General features: G+C 42.3%; 1 protein-coding gene and 1 long non-coding RNA gene across 2 annotated transcripts in view; both read right to left on the bottom strand.

The window, feature by feature from the left end:
* The window catches only part of cadm2a (cell adhesion molecule 2a), a 962,407-nt gene that overhangs the window by 421,637 nt on the left and 514,491 nt on the right, over positions 1 to 26,279 (bottom strand).
* On the bottom strand, positions 8,391 to 25,074 carry LOC117517364. Its single transcript, XR_004562711.1, has 3 exons — positions 24,961 to 25,074; positions 22,007 to 22,010; positions 8,391 to 8,401 (listed from the first exon to the last, which is right to left on the bottom strand). It is a non-coding gene; the product is annotated as an uncharacterized LOC117517364 (long non-coding RNA).

Here is a 26,279-nt window from a genome sequence, read left to right as displayed (position 1 = left end):
CTAATGGAAATAACTCAGACAGAACAATCGGAGAGAATGAGTCTAACCAAATACCAGCATCACTGAAAGCAGCCAAAGATAACGATAGGTCTTTGGGATGGTTATGAGTAATTTTTTCTCTAATAGTTAAAATTTTATTAGCAAAGAAAGTCATGAAGTCATTACTAGTTAAAGTTAAAGGAATACTCGGCTCAATAGAGCTCTGACTCTTTGTCAGCCTGGCCACAGTGCTGAAAAGAAACCTGGGGTTGTTCTTATTTTCTTCAATTAGTGATGAGTAGTAAGATGTCCTAGCTTTACGGAGGGCTTTTTTATAGAGCAACAAACTGTTTTTCCAGGCTAAGTGAAGATCTTCTAAATTAGTGAGACGCCATTTCCTCTCCAACTTACGGGTTATCCAATCAAGGGTAGGTGGAGCCTAGTCCAGTAGACAGAGGGTGAGAGATGGGGTACGCCCTGGACAGGATGTCAGTCTATCGTAGGGCCACATACAGACAAACAAACTCATTCACAGCCGCACGCACACCTACGGACAATCTAAAGTTACTAATTTGTTTAACCTGTAGGCATCATTGTCAACTAGGGTTAACATTATATTTCTTAAGTAATGCTTTAATCACTGCAGGTTTGAAACATTTAGGAACAGATCTCGAGGTTAGTGACAGATTAATAGTTTTCAACACAGTCGGCCCAAGAGTGGGCCACAGATCCTTAAACGGTTTTGTTGGTATAGGGTCAAACAGACAGGTTGTGGTTTTAGTAGACATTACAAGCTTCATCAGCACGCCCAGTAAGAAAATATCAAATTCTATAAATCTAGGTAATGTATCAGTGATGGCACCCACCTCGATAACCTTGATGCAGTTTGCATGGTGGTTCCTGTTGGAACATAAACACTAATCCAGTGAATTAAACTAGCACATTGTATGGGGGCAAAAAAACATCATTTCGAGGAGCTACAAGAGCAGGAGGTCAAGTGATTAAATGCATTAATTTTCCATATCAAGGATTGCATGCATGTCTATAGCGCTTTTCCATTCAGCAGATGTTTAAAGCACTTTACAATGATGCCTTGTATTTACTTCCCAAGCCAAGGTCAGTATTTGTGTATTTTTTATTTTTAAATCATTAATACTTTTTCCACTATGAATAAACTGCATTTTGAATGTAACTTACAGTTTAATTTGTTCATTTAATTATTTATGTACATCTGGATCATCATTCGATCTTAGCACGTTAAGCCCTTTTGGGATCCATCAAGCTTATGTTGTAACATAGTAGAATTTCAGTAACTTCTGTCAGTTTTTTAGGATTTAAAGCCGCCTGTCAGATGTTGCAAGTTAAGTAACGTAGGTCCTCATAGATACTTTGCTGGGAAACCATGTGGAAGATCAGGAGCAGCACACATTTCATAGTGTTGAACCAAAACATCAAGCACAGCAACCAGTGTAAAAGTTGTGCAAAATCCCAATGCAGATCTATACTCAACAAAATATAAACGCAACACTTTTGGTTTGCTCCCATTTTGTATGAGATGAACTCAAAGATCTAAAACTTTTTCCACATACACAATATCACCATTCCCTCAAATATTGTTCACAAACCAGTCTAAATCTGTGATCAGTGAGCACTTCTCCTTTGCTGAGATAATCCATCCCACCTCACAGGTGTGCCATATCAAGATGCTGATTAGACACCATGATTAGTGCACAGGTGTGCCTTAGACTGTCCACAATAAAAGGCCACTCTGAAAGGTACAGTTTGTTTTATTGGGGGGGATACCAGTCAGTATCTGGTGTGACCACCATTTGCCTCATGCAGTGCAACACATCTCCTTCGCATCATCCATGAAGAGAACATCTCTCCAACGTGCCAAATGCCAGTGAATGTGAGCATTTGCCCACTCAAGTCGGTTATGACGACGAACTGGAGTCAGGTCGAGACCCCGATGAGGACGACGAGCATGCAGATGAGCTTCCCTGAGACAGTTTCTGACAGTTTGTGCAGAAATTCTTTGGTTATGCAAACCGATTGTTTCAGCAGCTGTCCGAGTGGCTGGTCTCAGACGATCTTGGAGGTGAACATGCTGGATGTGGAGGTCCTGGGCTGGTGTGGTTACACGTGGTCTGTGGTTGTGAGGCTGGTTGGATGTACTGCCAAATTCTCTGAAACGCCTTTGGAGACGGCTTATGGTAGAGAAATGAACATTCAATACACGAGCAACAGCTCTGGTTGACATTCCTGCTGTCAGCATGCCAATTGCACGCTCCCTCAAATCTTGCGACATCTGTGGCATTGTGCTGTGTGATAAAACTGCACCTTTCAGAGTGGCCTTTTATTGTGGGCAGTCTAAGGCACACCTGTGCACTAATCATGGTGTCTAAACAGCATCTTGGTATGGCACACCTGTGAGATGGGATGGATTATCTCAGCAAAGGAGAAGTGCTCACTATCACAGATTTAGACTGGTTTGTGAACAATATTTGAGGGAAATGGTGATATTGTGTATGTATGTTCATCTCATACAAAATGGGAGCAAAACCAAAAGTGTTGCGTTTATATTTTCTGCCATGGCAGCCAGGGGAGGTGATGGTCAAGTGGATAAGCGTTGGCCTTCAGACCAGAAGATCCTCGGTTCAAATCCCAGCCTGACCGGAAAAATCACTAAGGGCCTTTGGGCAAGGTCCTTAATCCCCTAGTTACTGCCGGTGTGTAGTGGGCGCCTTGTATCGCAGCACTCCAACACTGGGGTGAATGTGAGACATTGATGTGCAAAGCGCTTTGAGCGTCTGATACAGATGGAAAAGCGCTATATAAATGTAGTCCATTTACCATTTACCAGGAACACAAGATATATTCATTTTTTATCAGGCTTGTTACCGAGTTTATTTTGGTATGCTAGTTTGATTAATATTGGATTAGTTCCTTCTCAATCAACCTTATTCAATAATCATAACCTGTGAAAATGAGAAGGAGGGATGGCAAACTGGGCGGCACGGTGCTTAGTGGTTAGCACTGTTGCCTCGCAGCGAGTAGGTCGTGGGTTCAATTCCCGGGGCCTTTCTGTGTGGAGTTGTGCATGTTCTCCCCATGTTTTGCGTGGGTTTCCTCCAGTGCGTCTGGTTTCCTTCCCACATCCAAAGACATGCGGGTTAGATGGATTGGAATCTTTAACAAAATTGTCCTTAGGTGTGCGTGTGGGTGTGTCTGGCGTTTGTTTGTCTGTTTGTGGCCCCGCGCAGACTGGCGTCCTGTCCTGGGGGTACCCCACCTCAATGCCCTATGACTGCTGGGATAGGCTCCAGCCCCCCGCGACCCTTGATTGGACTAAGCGGTAGAAGATGAATGGATGGATGGTTGGATGACAAACTGGCATGAAAGAAACACCACACTGTAAGGTTTTAAGTCTGAATTTGTCCAGGTTCAGTGTTTTGCCAAATTTGCTCTGGTCAACCGCAGTTGAATGTAGCCATGTTTTGTGAATTGTGCGGTAATCTGAGTGTTTATGAGGATGACCGATTCAGATCAGTCTCAGTTAGTTAAAGCAAACACTTTTGACTTCATCATTGGTTTGTTCCTTTTTGCGCTATTGATTCACAGGCTTTTCAGTGATGGGGAAGATGCAAGATCATTTGTCCGCATATTCTTGACGATTTGTGACTTTGTATCCTTCGTTCAGCTGTCGCCGTGTGCCATGTGATCCTTACCAACTCAGCACACAATATTAAGGCTAACACCAAAGTTTTGAAGCGGTTTTGACAAATTAGATTAATTCTTGTAAATATGTTCCTCTAAATGAGCAGTGTTGATGTGAAGCTGTGGAACAGCACCTCCCACAGCTCATTAATATCACAAAGTGTTGGTGTGTATGTTTTGAAATTAGGCAGTTTAACTGAGTGAGAACGTGATGTTCATTATCTAATGACTCCCATACTGATGTTTCAAAACATCTGTTGTATTTGCTCATCAGGCCTTATGTAGACGTTTGACATTGGGTGTAATCGATAGGTTCTTAATTAGAAATCAATTTGGGGACAGTTGTTGGTCACATAAAAGGCAAATACAATATAACCACCAGATGCTGTCATCTGCGTGGGTTTTAAGCAGGTATGTGTTCATGCAGTTTCATTTCAGAAAACCGATTTTTTGTTTTAGAAAACCGATGTTTTAGTTGTGCCACATTCTAACAACAGAAAACGCTGCACCCTCATGGTAAACACACTTCACATTTCAAAGTGAACACTACAAGATGGCATGTTAGTAGCCAAGAAAATAAAAATGTTGCAACATGAATAAGTGTTGCGAGAACATGCAATGCATGTTTATGTTAATCAGGTATGAAATGAGCTCACAAAGTCCCCACATAATGAAACAAGGCTTTCTATTTATCTAAATCATGCAGTCACTTGCAAATAAATGGACTGAAGACGTTTACATGCTATTTGAAAAAAAAAAATCATTAGGCCTGATCAGTGATGCCGATAACGCATTACTTAATAACGCGTTACTCTAATCTAACCACTTTTTTTAGTAACGAGTAATCTAACGCGTTAATCTTTCCAAATCAGTAATCAGATAAAAGTTACTTCTCCAAGTCACTGTGTGTTACTATTAATTTTGGATTGTGGGTCGATAGCAGCATTAAACTTGGTCCGTGAGCAGGGGGTCGGGGTTCGACTGAACTGCCACTTTAAGCGAGCTGTGAGCTTTTCATCCGCGGTTTTCTGCAGCAGCTACGACTCGTCCTCACCTCTTAAAGCACGGTGACAATAGCACACCTGCACTGAACTTTACAAAGACATTTTTATGCTTTTTTTTCTCCTTTATTTAGAATTCTGAGCTCAGCTGCTTCATATCTGCTGCTAAAACACAGCTGATCTTCCCACGACGCTGTCAACAACTAACACTATTTTCCACTCAATGCACCTAACTCTCTGAGGACCACATGATTGTGGAAAACGCAATAAACGTTCTTACCTGTAAATCTGGTTTTCTGTTTTCTGCATAAATAAATGTTATCTATTCTTTGTGCTCATACGCCAAAGCAGGGGCGAATCCAGATGGAATGGGAGCGTGGGGCAAGGATGTCCCCCCCACAACACCCCTAGATTAAAGGTCCAGTTTTGAAGCCTTTTTTTACTACAACTACTAATTCCTACTATAATAATAATAATTCTGACAAGTAAAAGTTAGAGAGAATTTAATGTTAGATAAAGAATTTAATAGTTACGTTATAACAATGTAAGTTAGAAATTGCAAGTTTTACTGTTACAGTGCTGTCAACCGTTAAATATGAGGTCACGAAAGAGGTCTTTATTTTACTTTTTATAAAACAAGTATTTATTTTCATTGAAGTCAAGAAAGGGTAACTATAAAGTGAGTTTTGGCAAAACAGGTATCACTGTCATGTTGACGTGGCAGAGGGTTGTTGTCGGTAGCTGGGGAAAGTAACTGAAAAAGTAACTAGTAATCTAACTTAGTTACTTTTGCAACCCCTGGCAAAAATTATGGAATCACCGGCCTCGGAGGATGTTCATTCAGTTGTTTAATTTTGTAGAAAAAAAGCAGATCACAGACATGACACAAAACTAAAGTCATTTCAAATGGCAACTTTCTGGCTTTAAGAAACACTATAAGAAATCAAGAAAAAAAGATTGTGGCAGTCAGTAACGGTTACTTTTTTAGACAAGCAGAGGAAAAAAATATGGAATCACTCAATTCTGAGAAAGAAGAATTAGGAATCACCCTGTAAATTTTCATCCCCAAATTAACACCTGCATCAAATCACGATCTGCTCATTAACATTGACCCTATGCATGACATTGACCTATGTGTCTTTTTGCAAGGAATGTTTTTGCAGTTTTTGCTCTATGGCAAGAGCCATTATCAGCTTGAAAAATGATTTCATCATCCCCCAAACATCCTTTCAAGTGTCCAAAATATCAACATAAACTGTGCATTTATTGATGATGGTAATGACAGCCATCTCCCCAGTGCCTTTACCTGACATGCAGCCCCATATCATCAATGACTGTGGAAATTTACATGTTCTCATCAGGCAGTCATCTTTTATAAAATCTCATTGGAATGGCACCAAACAAAAGTGTCCAGCACTCATCACCTTGCCCAATGCAGATTCGAGATTCATCACTGAATATGACTTTCATCCAGTCATCCACAATCCATGATTGCTTTTCCTTAGCCCATTGTAACCGTTGTTTTTTTCTGTTTAGGTGTAATGATGGCTTTCGTTTAGTTTTTCTGTATGTAAATCCCATTCCTTTAGGTGGTTGTCTTACAGTTCAGTCACAGACGTTGACTGCAGTTTTCCTCCCATCGTTCCTCATTTGTTTTGTTGTACATTTTTCGATTTTTGAGACATATTGCTTTAAGTTTTCTGTCTTGACGCTTTGATGTCTTCCTTGGTCTACCAGTATGTTTGCCTTTAACAACTTCCCATGTTGTTGTATTTGGTCCCGAGGTTTAGACACAGCTGACCGTGAACAACCAACATCTTTTGCAACATTGCGTGATGATTTACTCTCTTTTAAGAGTTTGTAATCCTCTCCTTTGTTTCAATTGACATCTCTCGTTTGGAGGCCATGATTCATGTCAGTCCACTTGGTGCAACAGCTCTCCAAGGTGTGATCACTCCTTTTTAGGAATGCAGACTAATGAGCAGATCTGATATGATGCAGGTGTTAGTTTTTGGGGATGAAAATTTACAGGGTGATTCCATAATTTTTTCCTAGATTGAGTGATTCCATATTTTTTTTCCTCTTCTTGGTCTAAAAAAGTAACCGTTACTGACTGCCACAATCTTTTTTTCTTGATTTCTTATAGTGTTTCTTAAAGCCAGAAAGTTGGCATTTGAAATGACTTTAGTTTTGTGTCATGTCTGTGATCTGCTTTTTTTCTACAAAATTAAACAACTGAATGAACATCCTCTGAGGCCGGTGATTCCATAATTTTTGGAGGGGTTGTACAATTGAGTAATCAGTAAAGTAACTAAGTTACTTTTTCAAGGATTAATCAGTAATCAGTAATTGGATTATTTTTTCAAAGTAACTGTGGCAACACTGGGCCTGATTTACTAATGGTGTATATGTATGAAAACATGTGCAAACTCTACATCATCCACACACAAATATGCAACCTGACCTGTTTGCAAATGAGCAAAATAACATGTATTGTCCATTCAATTCATTTGTCTTAATTAATATGAAATTAGGGTGGAGGCGGGTGGGTTACCTGAGTATGTAAAGTACTGAGCAGTGAACATGCAAATAGGTTCATTAGCACAACTTCATTTTTCACACACATTTTTAGTGTGTGAAAAATGTAGATTAGATTTTTCCTTCATTTCGCATCAAATATATTTGTATAGACCACTTAAATGAGTGGCTGATTAATCAGGTAATGTCAGGTCTGGGAGCATGTATGGGTGCCACACGTCGCACCATCCACTACATTATGGAACCGTTCTGGGTCGTGGATTAAAGCTACCCAGGGGAATGAAATGAGTGTTTTGATAGAGTTGGAAACATGCCAGTGCTGAATGTCATGTTACCTGATCAAAAAACGTCTAACAAAGACAATGGAAACAGTAGCTGTCACCAATATGTGTGACCTTGATGACAAAAAACAACAACAACAAAAAAAACAAATCAGCAGTCACATCTGTCGAGTGGGTTTGTCAGTGTAATGCAAATCGATTTATAACATTAAAATTGTGCAATTGACTGGTTCATCATACATTTCAATCAATTCAGGGCTCCTTATATTGATGTAGTTATATCTCTTAAATTAAAATAAATTTCCAATATTTCCAGTATTCCATACCGGTGAACTGTTACACCCATAATCAGGACCTAAATGCTTTACTTGCACAGTGTAAATGTACAAAAGGCTGGGCAAGTACAACAGCTACGTGGAAGCTCACAACTGTAATGCCCCGTCACCAGTGGTGGACACAGTTCAGCTAATCCAATATCAGATAATTATCGAAGCTAATGTTTTTGCTATCGGATTAGCTTTTCAGATAAGTTTTAAAACCATCATCGGACCAATTATATTCTGATAAATTTAGTTCCGATAACTTTCAGTCCGATAACTTTTTTTTTTTTTTTTGCTGGTAAAGCTGAAAGGTCAAAAACATTTGTAAACCCTAAAATCAAACATTTTAGTCCGTCTGTTGTGTGTTTGTAGCAGACTGACTGCCTGTCACTTACTGATGACATCATCATTAAGCGCAAAACGTGATTGGCCGGTCGACACAGGTTCACTTTGGACGGTTCAGTGACTTGTCCACTCGACACAAAAACAAAACAGACTAATTTCCCTTCAGATGAATCCCACTGAAACTAACAGGTAAGAATTTATATTTACAACATGTATTTTACTCTGCTAATCAATGCATTAATGGACGTATTTTGGTTGTTTAAGCAGCAGGGTTCAAAGTGTGTGGAAAAAAAGTGGCAGCTTTTAGCTTGTAAATGACGGTGTATCTAATACAGAGATAAACTACAGAGATAAACTGTGACTTCTAATACTGTTTTTTTACTGCTTTTGAAAGATGATGACAGTGTTTGGGGTTTTATTTTTTTATTCATTCATTTTCCGTTCGTTCTTTTTGTGTTTGTCATCCTTGAATTTACCCAGCAGCCCCTGCGGCACTTAAAGTGAAACTGATTTATCACAAGCCGACAGTGTAATCTGATGTGGTGGTGTCCGAATCAATACTAATACTTATCAGTTATCTGTAATAAAGATAATATTTTTAGCAGTTTAGCAGTTTATCGTCATAAAAGATAACTTTTCAGTTATCTGATTAATGGTTATCAAAGTTAACTTTTTGGTTAGCTGTGCCCACCACTGTCCGTCACACATTGCAAGAATTTGCCAGAACCATGCCCGACACGGCAAATATCGCCATAATCCCATGCAGTCGGGAGGAAAAGAGGTGTGGCCAGCAGTGCCAGAGTGCAGACAGACTGCCTGGTCCACCCTGTCAGATCGCATCCAGAGCACATGTAGATGACATAGACTGCTATCAAATGGCCATAAAAGGTGCTGCAGACTGCCCAATCTCCAAATGTCTGTATGGCAAACACGGGACGGAGTGCTGTGTTCCTCACATGCAAACGTGTGGGGCTGCAATTATCACTCAGCCGTGTGTGTGTGTGTATGCATAAAGTGTGTAACAATGCTAGGACCCCCCCTCTCATGTCAAGTTTCATGCAAAAGGGTGCCTTTAATTAAACAGTAGAAATTGGTGTTTTTGAACAGTGGGAAATATTCCAAAGCTGGATGTAATCTTGCCTAACAAATACATAAATAAACAAGAGTAATTCGAGATTTCTGACATCCACCAATCTGGATCACCTCCAAAATTCAGTGGAGTCTTACATGGCCTAATATCTATCTGTGGTGCAAATTTGGTGAGAATCGGTCAAGTAGTTTTGACGTAATCCTTCAAAGACTACATAAAGTGTAACTTAATCCAGAATCCAGATCCAGATCTGGATCACCTCCAAAATTTAATGGAGTCTTTCATGGCTTAATATGTATCTGTGGTGAAAATTTTATCAAAATCTGTGCAGTAGTTTTGATGTAATCCTGCTAAGAGACAGACAGACAGACAGACAGACAGACAGACAGAGACAAACAAATAAACACAGATTTTTTTATTATGTTCTTGGTGGATGTAATAAAATAAAAATCTGAACAGGTACAATGCGGATGGTAGCACTGGTAAATATAAACCAATATCAGTGGACCAGTAAAATATACAAATACAAAGGTCCATTCAAGTGTGTTCTCCGGATAACATAAGTTAAAAAAATTTAAATTGAAATAGGTCACAGGAAGTTGCTCTACAGACCAGTGTTTTCTACACCCACTGGCTTATTTCTTTCTAACTTAACTTAAACATTTCATGTGAGGGTAAAGCAAATACATTTCATATGAATATACTTATCATGGCTGCCAGCATGGTGGTTTAGTGGTTAGCACTGTTGTCTCACAGCAAGAAGGTCATGGGATTGATTCCCATCTGTGGCCTTTTTATTTCGGAGTTTGCATGTTCTCCCCGTGTTTGCGTGGGTTCTCTCCGGGTGCTTTGATTATCTCCCACATTCAAAGACATGCAGGTAAGGTAACCTGGAAACTTTAAATTGTCCGTAGGTGTGTGAGTGGGTGTGAATGCATTTGTTTGTCTATATGTGGCCCTGCGACAGACTGGCGTCCTGTCCAGGGTGTACTCTGCCTAACACCCTATTACCTCTGGGATAGGCACCAACCCCCCGTGACCCTTAATTGTAGTAAGCGGTTGAGGATGAGTGATGAGTGAGTGATACTTATCATGGCAGATCTGCGTCCATATAAATCAGCCTTAAGATGAAATTTCAACATTATAACAACAAAAACAATTTCCTTCCACTTCTACATGTTAAATTACCCGTGAAAATCCATATCCCATATTCCTAATTATCTGAGTCACAAATATATTTTTTTGTGATATCATTGCTGTGCAGAAAGAAGCATGACTTCTTTTCCGCAGCACAACTGGCACACAATAAATGGGCAAATAAATTACAGTTTGCCTGATTATTTGTTGAGAGTCTTCATCTATCAGTGTATCACAAAAAAACACTAACAGCTTGCATTTGTAGGTGTGGTTGAAAAATCTGAATAAAACATTAATGACAGCAAAGACAATTAAAACAAATTAAAATTTCTGTGTCCAGATGCTTGAAACCAAGAAACGAGAGCCAAATTAATCAAAAAATGTGTTCTTATCCTCATGAGGAATACAAACCAGTCAACAAAATTCGCAAACATGACGCATACACAAATATGCACAGAGAAATGTAATCATCTGCATGTAGTATATATGATGTACAACTAAATGAGTTTGTGCACAAAAGTTTTGTCAACTGAACATAAAAAAACTATTAGCTATTTAAGCACTGACTTCCAGTATGTCATCAATATACCGTATTGCATTAATATTTATTCCATAGGTGCAAAACATACTATTTGTCCCAGAGTTGGGTCATCCTTTACATTTGTGATACAAAGGGTGATCATACATTATTAAAATGTGAAATCAAACACATGGCGTGCGTGTGGTTCGCGTGGCCCCCACAGGCGAGGAGCCTCTCATCTGATCACAGAGTGACACCTTGGTTTGTGTGCTGAACGGACAGGGGGCGTGGCTGGATGTCACAGCTGCAGAACACATACTATGTTTTGACAGACACACGCGTGTGTGTGCTTGCTGTCCTCATGTGGAAATACATAAAAACATATCGCTTTTGCGACGGGCTGGACAGCGCGCACATTGACAGGCTGCCCCAGGTGATACGGACCGTCAGATCATAACACGCAGTGGGTGATCTGAATGTCACATCACCCACGTGAGCTCTGTTCCACATGACGCGGTGTCTGTCCTGTGGCGCACCGTCCACAAGACACGTGTGTCGGGCTGGATACGCATGCAGGGCTGGCTGGACACGCCGGGTTCAGCAGATGTGGACATGATAAGAGCACCCTGCTTCTCATTCATGTCATTTCATGACTGTATGTCTGTGACCATGGGTCATCTACACAGGAACAGATGGTACATACTTGTACTGTCCATTTGATAAGAGGGATTCATTAAAATGCTGTGGTTTTTTATGGTGTGTGGTTTTAGTTTTTTTTAAATATGCCCATCTCCTTGTTGATTTCATGCATTTTTCCACACCTTTTACAGGCCAGCGATGATAGCGCAGCAGTAAAGTTTCTGGCTGGCAATCAGAGCTTTTGTATGCAGGTTCGAATCCCATGGGTGGCATGTATTTATTTATTTATTTTACAGCAGCTGCGTAATGTGGTTACACATGCTTCAGCTGCATGCATTGTGTTCCCGCTGCGACTGTTTTGTGCATGCTCATGCACAACACCGTTGTGTGCATAAAACCGTTGCAGCGAGATCCTTCACGCCTGCACGTCGGTTCGATGTTTTTGTGTTTCACTCATACGAGCGGTTCCGCCGTGATTCGGCCTGATTTGTATTTATTTGTACAACATTATATGTACCTTGGCCAGAGAGAAATGAGCAAAATAAGTCGGCTGGAAAAACTACACCTAAGGTATAATTCATCAGCAGTAAATTGACAGGAAAGCAGATAAATTACTAACGTGATCGCCGTCCGCTAGCCCTAAGCTTCACTATAACAGACCCCAAATTTAGATGACATCAAGGCTGAGACTTGTTCTATTGCTAATAAAATGACTTTAAAGGATAAGAAGCATAGTGCCATACTACGCCAGTATGCTAGCCATATGAGGGGGAGAATAAATGCGTCTTAATTCTGGACTTAAAAGTCTCTACAGAATCTGACTTAGGGTTTGATTAGGTCAGCTAAGTAAAGAGGTGCTAGTCCATGAACAATTCTATAGGTTAGTAGCAGAACCTTAAAATCGGACCTCACAGGGACAGGAAGCCAGTAAAGAGATGCCACAGTGGGTGTAATGTGGTCAAACTTTCTAGTTCCTGTCAAGAGTCTGGCAGCAGCATTTTGAACCAATACTACTTTGGCGGCTGCTGTCTACTGTCCACTCGGACAGTATGGTGCAAATCCATTAATGCACCTTTGACTTATGTCCGCTTTCTCTATACCACTCTGTGTCTGGTGTACTATAGTTTGACAGGACAGAGGGGTGTCACTCTTAACCAATCCACCCCTTTGCATTATCCCGGTGTTTCCCACCACATAAATAGCAACGTGTGTTCAGATAGGCCCCAAATGGATATGCACACTCGACACAACTCATTTTTATCAATCAATCAATCAATCAATTTTTTTATATAGCGCCAAATCACAACAAACAGTTGCCCCAAGGCGCTTTATATTGTAAGGCAAGGCCTTACACTGTAGCACTTGGCTACAGTGGGAAGGAACCCCCCCCCCTAACAGGAAGAAACCCCCAGCAGAACCAGGCCCAGGGAGGGGCAGTCCTCTGCTGGGACTGGTTGGGGCTGAGGGAGAGAACCAGGAAAAAGACATGCTGTGGAGGGGAGCAGAGCATTTTACAACAGAGGACAAACAAATTTGTATATTATTTGTGTATTATCCAGTAGCACAGCATGTACCCTGCACCAGAAGCAGATTCAAATTCAAATGTATTAATTTATATAGCGCCAATTCACGATGAAATCGTCTCAAGGCGCTTCACACAACATAAAAAAAACAAAAAAAAAAACTGAATTAAAAATTTAAAACACAATAAAAAGACAACCATAAAAGAATACAAGAATAAACACACATCATAACACTAATGATAAAACAGGGAAAACAAATGAGTCTTTCAACAGATTCTGATTATGTAACTGATATCACCTTGGTGGGGGAAGGTGGGCAGCAAATTATATATCAGCCCTGCTGGAAATCAGACAACAAAATTAAAAGATCAGAGAAAAGGCTGGGTTAGTGCATGTATGTCTGTGTGCGTATGGTTACAAAAGTGGGCTGGCAGGAGTTCTACCACTTCTGTGCACAATACATGAGCAATATCAATAACCACATTTTAATTGAAGTACATAACAGTGTTTGAAATCAGTATTGGTCCAGACTGTCTGCTATGTCAATGTGTGTGATGTATCTGCAAACACTGCGTACCGACAAAGATACGATCAACTCTTTTTTTTTTTAATCATTCTTGGACTTGCACTTGGTGCACAGATGGCCTCGCTGTTGGATTTCTCAGTCATACTTGCAGTGACATTCAGAAAAAAAAGTTATATGCCAAAATCTATCCAAGCTGAGCTGAAGAGAATCACTTCAGCTAAATTATTATCTTCTTCATTTGGAATGCGGTGAATCAAATGACATACACTATAATCCATTTTTCTTTAAATCACTAATTCTTTGTGCACAGTTCAGCATTTCAGTTTTGACTGATGCACACGATCGGACAGATGCCACGTACGATGAGGTTTTAAGAAGAGGAAAATCAGTCTAAATTTTAAGAGCGCTTTCCTTTAATTCTTCCTGCGGGTGTTAACTGTTGATTCATCTCAGTTAACGACTCCTAATGGATAATGGCTCAAATGAGTCCATTAATCCTGTGATTCATGTCCCTCTGTCTGGCAGCATCAAATCCAGAATCATTACTTCCAATTACAGCCAATGCTGACATTAGTAGCTAGTATACTGCAGCTATCTAATCACATTAAGAGTTTATGTAATTATAGTTCTAAAAGATTTGATGTAATGGCGGCTGGAGTGAGTACAGTTTGGACTAGAGAAGATTGCATACCGGAATTCTCAATGTTAATCTTTCGACTGTGACATTTGGCAATGAACAGGCTGTGTCAAAGCTACAAACCATGCACTTTGGATATTGGTATGTACAGTAGAATGGCTGATATTGTTCCTGACTTCATGGACAAAAGGTATATTATTCCAAACTCAAAACAGGGGTGCCTCCAGATTGGTTGGCGTAGCATTAAGTAAGTGTCCATACACACGCGCGCGCACACACGCACGCACACACACACACACACACCATAAAAGTGCATCCTTTGCACACTGTTCTAGAGCATTGTATCTGAGCCAGAAACAAGTGACTAAACTGAAAAGGAAAACCTTTTCAAAGATCCACTAGAGGAACTACATGACAAACACTCTCTTATTTAAAAAAATGTCCAATACAAGCCTCGGGCTATGATAAGATTCAGGATGATGCTTTTATTATGGAAATATTTGATTTGTTACAGTTTGATTCAGTGCAATATGATGCATTCCTATAAAATTTTTTGTTCAATGCAGGCTTCATTTTCCACGAAAAATACAAATAAGCCAAAAGTGGCATTGCTTATAAATGAACTGCTGTCTCAATGAGAAAAAGTGATGTAACAACTTGCATAGATTTTTTAAAATTATTTCAAATTAACTAAAGTTATTTCAACTTAACTCGGGAAGTCTTGTGACATTAACCCTCTGGGGCAGACGCCGTGGTATACGACGGCTAAGACCAAGCTTTACTAAATTATAAATAACTTTTTAATGATATGAGATAGAAACTTACTTTTTTTTTGCTGAAACGTTAACTCCACGGACCTTCGAGCCAGCCATTGGCCATCTTTGTACTCCTCATAGAAGCTGTGTGATGACGTGCGCAATGTGAGTGTCTAATCAGAAATGGTTCACTGTCACATGGTTTTCCAAAATCCAATCGTAGGGCAGATTCACCTCACGTGAAAAGTCAAAGATCGTTTTCAGGAGTGATATGTTACTAGTTGGCCTGTTTGAATAGCCCCCTGGGTGCTCCAATGAGTACATACTATTGGTCTCCATGCGCCTTGCGCCATTACGCACAGCGATCAGTGAAGCAGACGGAGAGCCTCTGATGACAATCTCACGTGCTCAAACAAAGAGTGTGTAACTATCAGGATTGCTCCACGAGTTTGCATGTGAATGTTACTGGATGACTGTTGCTTTCTCGACGTAAAGCACTGTTTACCATATCAATGGACAACAAAACGCATAGACCATTTTGTGTATACAAGGTCTGTGAGAAAAGTATCGTACCTTTTTATTTTTTTCAAAAACTATATGGATTTGATTCATATGTTTTTACGTCAGCCAAGCTTGAACCTTTGTGCGCATGCGTGAGTTTTTCCACGCCTGTCGGTTGCATCATTCGCCTGTGAGCACGCCTTGTGGGAGGAGTGGTCCACCCCTCTCATTGTTGTTTCATTGTGAGGAAATGGTGGAATGATTTGGGCTTTTTTTCCATCAGAATTTTTTCAGAAACTGTTAGAGACAAGCAGCTGGAAACCATTCGAAAAATTTATCTGGCTTTCTGTGAAAATTTTATGGGCTTCACAGATTATAAGGAGTTTTACTACAGCTTTAAGGACGCCCCACAATGGCGCATGGCGCGCCGTGCTCCGAGCCGCCATAGAGAGGCAGAAACCACCACATCATTTCTAAACTGATGGCTGTGTGGAGCCGGGACCATCGTGTGCAATTTCTCTGGTTATCACAAGAGCTGGACATCAGCCCATTTTCCGGCAGATTTCACTTTTAACAAGAGATTTTGTCATGGAAAGCCACGCGGAGCTTTCGCGCGTCACGACCGATTCGCTGATCGAGCGAGACAAAGGAACACCTCCATTTCGGAGTGTTAAAGGACAAGTTGGGACATGCCTATCTCGGCTTTCAATGCTTACCAGTCGAGAAATTGTGGAGAGCTGGGCATGTCCCAACTTGTCCCCTGGCACTCCGGCAGGCTTTACGGTGCCAGATCTATCTCAAGATTCCCTTGTATGCGCTCAAATCATTTGGGATCCCGTTTTGCCACCATTGGAATATGTAAATTGCGGTCAGATGGTCCTCAGACTGCACATGGATCTCGACCTCACCCGGACAGTTTTGAACATGTGCATCACATTCGGGGCCGCCGGCTGATTTTGACCAACTATGTCGACTTCCATTGGCCGTTGAACGGAAGATTTCAATGCCCAAGTGGGCGGCGACAGTGAGACCTGAAGGGGGGTGATCGGGAAGCACGGCCTCCCCGATCTGAACCCGAGTGGTATTCAGTTGTTGGACTTCTGTGCTAGTCACAGTTTGTCCATCACGAACACCATGTTCGAGCACAAGGGTGTCCATAAGTGCACAGGGCACCAGGACACCCTGAGCCGGAGGTCGATGATCGACTTTGTAGTCGTATCATCTGACCTTCGGCCACGTGTCTCGGACACTCGAGTGAAGAGAGGGGCAGAGCTGTCGACTGATCACCACCTGGTGGTGAGTTGGATCCGCTGGGAGGGTAGGAAGCCGGTCAGACCTGGCAGGCCCAAATGTATTGTGAGGGTCTGCTGGGAACGACTGGCGGAACCCTCTGTCAGCGAGGTCTTCAACTCCCACCTCCGGGAGAGCTTCTCCCAGATCCCGGGGGAGGTTGGAGACATGGAGTCCGAGTGGACCATGTTCTCCACCTCCATTGTCGAGTTGGCTGCTCGTAGCTGTGGTCGCAAGGTCTCTGGTGCCTGCGCGGCGGCAATCCCCGAACCCGGTGGTGGACACCGGAAGTAAGGGATGCTACTTATCTTTGTTGGTAGGTGGGACCCCAGAGGCAGCTGACAGGTACCGGCAGACCAAGAGGCAAAAACTCGGGTCTGGGAGGAGTTCGGGGAGGCTATGGAGGAGGACTATCGGTTGGCCTCGAAGAGATTCTGGCAAACCGTCCGACGCCTCAGGAGGCGGAAGCAGCTCTCCACCAGCACTGTTTACGGTGCGGGTGGGGAGCTGTTGACCCTGACTGGGGATGTTGTCGGGTGGTGGAAGGATTACTTCGAGGATCTCCTCAATCCCATCGTCTCATCTTCCGAAGAGGAAGCAGAGACTGGGGACTCAGAGGTGGACTCATCCATTACCCAGGCCAAAGTCACCGAGGTGGTTAGAAAGCTCCTCTGTGGCAAGGCTCCTGGGGTGGATGAAAGCCATCCTGAGTACCTTAAGTCTCTGGATGTTGTGGGGCTATCTTGGCTGACACGCCTCTGCAACATCGCGTGGCGATCGGGGACAGTGCCTCTGGATTGGCAGACCGGGGTGGTGGTCCCTCTGTTTAAGAAGGGGGACTGGAGGGTGTGTTCCAACCATAGGGGGATCATACTCCTCAGCCTCCCCGGTAAGGTCTATTCCAGAGTACTGGAGAGGAGAATTCGACCGATGGTCGAACCTCGGATTCAGGAGGAGCAGTGTGGTTTTCGTTTACCGTTTCCCTGTACGACCGCAGCAGGAGCTTGGTTCGCATTGCCGATAGTAAGTCAAACCTGTTTCCAGTGCATGTTGGCCTCCACCAGGGCTGCCCTTTGTCACCGGTTCTGTTCATTATTTTTATGGACAGAAGTTCTAGGCGCAGCCAGGGTGTAGAGGGGGTCTGGTTTGGGAACCACAGAATCTCGTCTCTGCTGTTTGCGGACGATGTGGTTCTGTTGGCTTCATCAAATCAGGACCTTCAGCGTGCACTGGGGCGGTTTGCAGCCGAGTGTGAAGCGTCCTGGATGAAAATCAGCACCTCCAAATCCAAGGCCATGGTTCTCGACTGGAAAAAGGTGCTTTGCCCTCTTCAGGTCGGTGGAGTGTCCTTGCTTCAAGTGGTGGAGTTTAAGTATCTCGGGGTCTTGTTCACGAGTGAGGGACGGATGGAGCGTGAGATCGATAGACGGATTGGTGCAGCATCTGCAGTGATGCGGTCGCTGTATCGGACCATCGTGGTGAAGAGAGAGCTGAGTAGGGGGGCAAAGCTCTCGATTTACCGATCGAGCTACGTTCCGATCCTCACCTATGGTCATGAGATTTGGCTCATGACCTAAAGAACGAGATCGCGAGTACAAGCGGCCGAGATGAGTTTCCTCCGAAGGGTGGCTGGGTGCTCCCTTAGAGATAGGGTGAGGAGCTCGGTCACTCGGGAGGAGCTCGGAGTCGAGCCGCTGCTCCTCCACGTCGAAAGGAGTCAGTTGAGGTGGCTCGGGCATCTTTTCCGGATGCCCCCTGGAAGCCTCGCTGGAGAGGTGTTCCGGGCACGTCCCACTGGGAGGAGGCCCCGGGGAAGACCCAGGACACGCTGGAGGGACTACATGTCTCGGCTGGCTTGGGAACACCTTGGGGTTCCCCCAGAGGAGTTGGGGGAGGTGTGTGTGGATTGGGAGGTCTGGGCGGCTTTGCTTGAGCTGCTGCCCCCACGACCCGACTCCGGATAAAGCGGAAGAAAATGGATGGATGGATGGATGGATGGATGGATGGATGGATGGATGGATGGATGTCGACTTCCGCAGATGGCTGTCAGAACGTTTTGGAACTGAAATCCGACACTTTTCCAATGTGTGCCGATTCAAAATTCCAAGCCACTCTGAAGTGATTCCGGGTATGTGTGACGGGGGTATAATGATTTGATTTCATCACGTGTGAATGGGGTGAGCAGTGAATAATTGGTTCAAAGTCAACCCCATTTGCTCTCCTAATGTACACCTAGCCACTTGCTCCTGTCTTTTTTTTATCTGTGCAACCAGCTGTTGTGGGCAAAGTGCAGCTATGTTATGAGAGATTAAGTAGTGCTCACAGTTGATCTGCTTAGACTAAATTATGTGTTACTGATGTTGTCGTTACTACAGCACTTCAAATGAACACCGTGTGATCTGATGAGTTGTTCAACCACTATCATACAGAAACCTCTAATAGGTCCAGCATTTAATTTAAGATATGATCTCGTTTTGCCACTGCAGGAACGAATAAAAGGAAACAAAAGTCAGCTTCAACTATATGCATTAATTAGATGACATACTGAAGAACAAAATGACCAAGTGGTGCAATAGCATTAAGCAGAATTTTGAAGTTCATTCTGTAATGTAGTGGAAGCCAACACAGTGATTTTGGAATCATATGTTCTTTATGTGCATATGGTCTTTTTGTGCATTGTGGACAACTTGCACATTATAAATTTGCTTTGGTGATTAAGAAAAGACAGCATCACAGGAATCCAACCTCTAAACCCATGAACCAGTTAGTTTGTCTGTCAACAATATAAATCATCTACCTTCATGAACATACTGAGTTCTGCAGGTGCTTAAAAGCTGTTGTAGTTACACTGATAATGTGACTTTCAAAGAGAAGTTCAGGTTCATCACTTTCTCAATGCTTTTCTGAGATAATAAAACAAGGTGTGAAAACTTTCCAGTATAATTACTGTAGTTGTGCATTCGTACAGGGATAATTTGTCTTGGTGTGAAGGTGCTCTACATATTATTTATTTATTTATGTAATGTATTTGTGTTGGCTGAGGAGGGGGTATGACTGTGCATCTTTATTCAGTTGTAAAAACTGTTTGGACAGCCATTAAATTATCTACACATACTGCAGTAAATCAAATTCTTACAGGACTCAAATCGCCATCAAAGAGGAACACAACTCCTCAACTCTATCAAAGCCATGACCAACATGGAGGCAAAGAGGAAGCCTCTGTTTGTCATCAATGAGACTAAGAGGGCAAATGAGTTGAACAACTTTTATTTACGATTTGAAACCGACAGCACTAAGGACTGCTGTGCTGTCCTGAAGGATGTGACTTGAAGGAGAGGATTCGGATAGATGCAGATGCTGTGGCAAAAACTTTTAAATCCATGTGCAGGAAAAAAGCTACAGGGCCGGATAAAATGTCCACTTTTCTCCTGAAAACATTTGCAGATGAGCTAGCGCCTGTTTGGCAGCAGCTGTTTCAGCTCTCCATTGATACACAGACGGTAACAGAAATCTGGAAAAAAACCATCATAATTCCACTTCCAAAAAAGTCATGTCCTCAGGAGGGCAACGATTATAGACCAGTTGCACTCACCTCAAATGTTTTTAAAGTTTTGGAAGGGCTTATGATAGATGCACTTCAAACTGATGTGGAGCCATTTTTAGACAGTTACCAGTTTACTTCTAAAAGGAAACAACGCACAATAATGCCATAATAACTTTGATGCACCTCACATTACAGCACCTTGATAAGCCTGGTACATATGCTGAGATGCTGTTTATTGATTTTAGCTCTGCTTTTAACTCTATTCAGCCACACATTATTCTTAGGAAGTTGGTACGAATGAAAGTTAACCCCTTTTTAATTACGGAGTGGCTATACACCCAACCGTTGGGTCAATAAAGTAAATACGCCCAACCACAACCGACCAATGAGCATGCTTGTAAGCTCACTTCCGGTTTCAACGTGGGAGGGAAAAAAAGGCTGATATTTTCTCGCCGGCTGCGGGAGGGTTCACAGCCCGTCGAGGAGCTGTGATCTAAAGTGGTTATGTTTGGCTCATCACACCCAGGGAACGGTGTGAAACTAACACCATCACCACCAGCAGCATTTTGTTCAAAAACTGTTTCGTCATTGTTAACAGGCTTTCGTTCCAAATGCTTATGAAGTTTGTCTGTTTTCATCCACTGCAGTGTTTTCGCAGTAATTAAAGACGGCGCCGTTAAATGTGTCAAACATACGCCACAATAGAGCCTTAAAAAGTGGTGTAAAAAATGTAGTTTAGATGCACAAAACATGTCAAATACATGATCACGGTTGGGCGAATAAGATAAGACATTATATTTATCTGCCCAATGACTGTGCATGTAACGTTCAATGTATGACTTATCTGCCCAACGGTTGGGCGAATAAGATAAGACATTATATTTATCTGCCCAACGGTTGTGCATGTAACGTTCAATATATGACTTATCTGCCCAATGGTTGGGTGAATAAGGTAGGACATTATATTTATTTGCCCAACGGTTGGGCGTATAGCCTTTGCCTTTTAATTAAGTGGTATCATTCATTTCTGACAGATTGACCAGAGCAAGTAAAAATAAATGGAACACTTTCAAATACAGTGGTAAGCTGTACAGGAGCCCCCTGGGGGGCGTGTCAGCTCACCATTCCTGTTTACCCTGTACACTAATGACTGTTAGCTCTGGGCCTGATCAGCATGTGGTGAAGTTTTTTGATGATACTGTCATTCTGAGTCTACTTTCCAGGTCACTTGATGTTTCTTCCCACATGGCCGCTGTGAATGATTTTGTGGTTTGGTGTGACAAACATAATCTTCAGATTAATACAAACAAAACGGTGGAGAAGATGCTGGATCCCAGATCAGCCAGTGACTATAGTCCTGTTGTCATAAACAACCTCACAATTAAACAGGTGACCTCTTAGAAATATCTTGGTGTTCACATTGACAGTAACCTAAGCTGGCAGACACAGGTTACCTCTGTCAGTGTCAGAATTCATCAACGTCTGTACTTTCTGCGCAGACCATTTAGTCGTGGTCTGCAAGAACATTATGCTAATCTTTTACAGGGCTATGATTGAGTCCATTTTTCACTATGGTATCACAGGCCTGTCTGGGAATCTTCCAGTTAAGTTGAAAGCACAGATCCATTCCCTTATAAAAACAGCAGGTAAGATCATGGGTCACACTCCTCCCAGTTTTCAAGAACTCTCTGATCGAGCAACCATTACACAAGCAAAAAACATCTTAATGGATAGCTCACATGTTCTAACTCAGATTATACCGTGTTAAACTCGGGAAAGAGATATCGTGTTCCTTTGTGCAAATGTAATCGGTACAAATATTCATTTGTTCCATTGTCCATTAAGCTTATTAATGAACAAGCTTAAATTGCACTTTACGTCATAGGATGGATCTTGCACATTTTCCAGTTGAACGGTAAGTTGTTAATGGCTGTGTGGTTTTAGTAGTTCATAGTGGGGTGGTTACAGTGATGTTATCCCTTTTTCACTGGTTTTAAGGTTATTTATGGTTATTTATGATATTTTATTGTTGGTTGTATTTATTTTTGTGCTTATTACTGTTGTAATGTTGGTTCTGTTTATTGTTTGTGCAGTTGAGCCCCCTCATGCACTAAGCTAAATTTCTCCAAAAGGAGACAATTAATAAAGAACTTTGAATTTTGAGCATGTTCTGTGACTGTATCTATCTCCCACTGGTATTTGAAAGCTATGAAGGAAATACCAAAAGGGCTTGAGTTACCATGTTTAATACTCGTGGACATTTTGTACTTGGAACATATCAACCAATCGGAGTGGCACTGATAGTGGAAGTGCCAAACTAGACTGTACCAGGTGCACAAATGGAGGAAGAAGACAAATAAAAGAAAAAAAAATGCATTCTTTTTAAAAGTATTAACTCCAATCTGTTAGAGTGAACAGTCGTCAGTGGCCACCAAGGCGCTTGGTGAAGCTGTACAGTAGGAAGGTGATGCTTTTCCTTTGCTTAAAACTCCTACTTCATTTAATGTTTGCTTTCACTTCATTACTGTTGCTTTAGTATGAGTGAATGAATGAGTGTAAGAAAGTGATGGCTCCTAAAATATAAGTATTGCTCACAATTCCCACTCAATTTGTTTCAATCTTTGTTGTGTGGGCCGCTGAAGAGGAGGTACTGCTGGCCCACCACCACCAGATGGCGCCCTGCTTGGAGTGCGGGCTTCAAGCACGAGAGGGCATCGGAGCCACTGGGAGTGACAGCTGTCACTCAGCATCGGCACCAGCTGTCACTCATTCAACTCATCACCATCACTATAAAGGCCGGACTGCAACTCCACCTCCTCGCCGAGAAATCAGCTACCTTGGAGGTAATTTCTCTGCTACACTTAACGCTGACTAATAGTCTGAACTTGTTTGCAGCCGTTTTCCTGTGGTGTTGCCTTATCTGTGGGATTGGCGTTTGGTGTGATCAGCGACGGCTTCGCTTCACACCCCAACCAGATAAGTGGTTAGACAGGAGCTGCACGAGTGTGTGACTGGAGGTGGAGGTGCTCCCTCCCAAAAGAACACAGACTGTGGGATTACTGAGTGTGCGTACTCACACTCACCTGTGCTGTTTCTATTCTCTGCCAGCAGTACCAGGTCTGACAGCTGGAAACGGTGACCACCTGGGGACCCAGGACTTGGCGGCTCCGGTGTTCTTCAGATCCGTTGGCGGTGAGGGCCGTGTGGGATCCGGCTCGGTTCTGGACGGGCGTCTCCTATCCTCAAGCCTGCCCATACGTCACCCAACGTGTAACTGACTGTAGTTCCAAACTGGTTGTTGTCTGTATTCCGTTGTGCACAATTTACAACATTAAATTGTTACTGTTTGGCTTATCCATTGCCCGTTCATTTACGCCCCCTGTTGTGGGTCCGTGTTCCTACACTTTCACAACAATCTTTACCTACAGTGGTCATTTTAACATCATGCAGATTACTGCCAATAATGTGCAGGCATGCAGAGTGTACGGGTGTTGTGAAGCCATTTATGTAAGGCACATCTGCACTCTTTGTTCAGCATACAAAGTGCTATACCTAAAAAGACATTTTCAGTGGTCAAAGCAACAGAGTTTTTTTCTTATGGTGCAGCTTTTCTGTGGAAAAGTCTGCCCACTGATATAAAACAGCTATTTAAATCCAGATTAAGGTCTCATCTGTTCTCTCTAAATAATAACTATCTCATACTTTGTTGTGCTGAATCATTGGTTTACCCCTCACCTTTCTTAGCTACATCCCCCATGGGGAAGGACTTACATTCAAGTGATGTTAAGGTATATTTGTCTCTTTGATGATTAATTTCTCAACTGATTTCCATCTGAGATTCTGCTTGTTGAGTGTCTTGATGCCAAGGTTGAGCTAAGTACACGGAGGATGGGATCTGGTTGAGCTGGCTGAATGAGGAACAGCAGGATGATTGAGGCAGAATTGATAATTATGGCATTGATATTGAAAAAATCTCATTTATACCCATCCCAAGGCAGGAATGAGAGCATCCTATTAAGCTGCATCACAGTGTGGTACAGCACCTGCACTGCATCCTTCTGCAGGACCCTTCAGTGCATCATGAGAGCAGCTGAGAAGATCACAGGCACCCACCCCCCAAAGACATATATAGCACCCGTGTCACCTGCAAAGCCATCCGCATCGCGGGAGATCCCACACACCCATTAAACTACCTCTTCAGCCTGCTATTGTCAGGGAGGAGACTGCAGAGTCTCTGGGCTAGGACCAGCCGACAGAGGGACAGACTGACTCACCAGGCTGTCAGAGCTCTTAACTCCCTCCCTGCTCTTCCCCTCTTTCCCCTGCTGCCTCCCTCACACACGAACTCTGGATCCTGACCCCCCCCCGTCACTGACTTCTTACTCCTGACACCCACCTCACAAACACTGAACATATGTCCAAGGACTGCTTCTGCACTACATGCACTTTAAATTAGTTTGAATAAGCTCATCAATGTTGAATCACTGCTCAATCTGCACATGACATACTGTACCACCAGGTACCTCGCTGACCACATTCTACTGTCTACCATATTCATATATTTATTTTAAATTCTTACTCTTGTGATAGCTCTTGCACATAAGAGACTGTTCTAACTGTTTAGGGGAGGTGGTGATCAAGTGGTTAAAAGCATTGGGCTTGTGACCAAAGGATCCTCAGTTTAAATCCCACCCTGACCGGAAATTCACTAAGGGCCCTTGGGCAAGGTCCTTAATCCTCTAGTTGCTCATGTTGCGTTGTGGGCCACTTGCATGCCAGCACCCTGACATCGGAGTGAATGTGAGGCATTAATGTGTAAAGCGCTTTGAGCATCTGATGCAGATGGAAAAGCGCTATATAAATGCAGTCCGTTTGCCATTTACTTTTTTTTAGTCTGTGTTGTCCAGGAGACAGAGTAATGCAATTCTGATTTTCAATATGTCTGTGCATGCATTGCAGAAATGACAAATAAAGCTGACTTGACTTGAACTTCTTGGCTGGTGTTAACAACCCAAATTAAGTGGCCTATGTACCGGATATCTGACGGCAAGTTCAAGACTGAAACAATGTTGAAAATGTTGATGAAATTCCTCACATCGGTGCAAATAGATTCAATAAAAGAAAATGGTCATAATTCAGACCAAGCTCCTGTTGGCTGGAGGAGATAAAACGGGTTATTATTATTCCATTATGCTCTCAGAGTGCCCTTCTAGTTACAAATGGCTCCAGATTCTTTAACTTCAGTAATGGCAAGTTTATAGCACACTTGAGAGAGGAGGGAAATGACCCGGCAAGCAATGGGGTATTTATGATATTCACCACATCATCTGTTAGAAGAGGAAGGTCAGATTTTAAGAGTTTAGAAGGAATAGCATCGAGGGAAACTGTAGAAGTTTTTATGTGCTTAATAACTTCATCTTTGGAATTAATAGGACAAACACACCATACACTTGCATGAGTAAAAAAGACCAGCCAGAGGTATTTCTGACACAAAATGCAATATTGCAGTCAGGTCCATAAGTATTTGGACAGTGACTATTTTTGTACTTTTGCTTCTGTATGCCATCATAACAGAGTTGAAAGGATGCAATTAAGATTTGCTTGTAGCCTTTCTTCAAGGGGTTTAACAACAACAAATAAAGAAGTTGGAAGAGATGCCATTGTTACCCGGTGGAGGTATGGAATCTCTGTATAAAAGTCTAGTCTTGAATAAATTCACTGCTTTTATTGCTAACCCTCACCTATGGGAAGTAAAAAAAAACAAAAACAGTTTTATATTGCGTTTCAAAGTGACACATATATGACATTTAGCAAACCAAAGAGAAAAAAGCCCTCAATGATGACAGATTACTTTTCATTCTATGTATAAAGTGCAAAGCAGCTTTAGGAGGATAGCAGAACAGGAAACACAAGCTTTTATACCTGACTATTGCACA

This window comes from Thalassophryne amazonica, chromosome 9 (genome assembly GCF_902500255.1).
Source record: "Thalassophryne amazonica chromosome 9, fThaAma1.1, whole genome shotgun sequence".
Taxonomy (NCBI): Eukaryota; Metazoa; Chordata; class Actinopteri; order Batrachoidiformes; family Batrachoididae; genus Thalassophryne; species Thalassophryne amazonica.
Note: the sequence above shows the minus strand (reverse complement) of the source record. Positions and strands in the feature narration are given on the sequence as shown.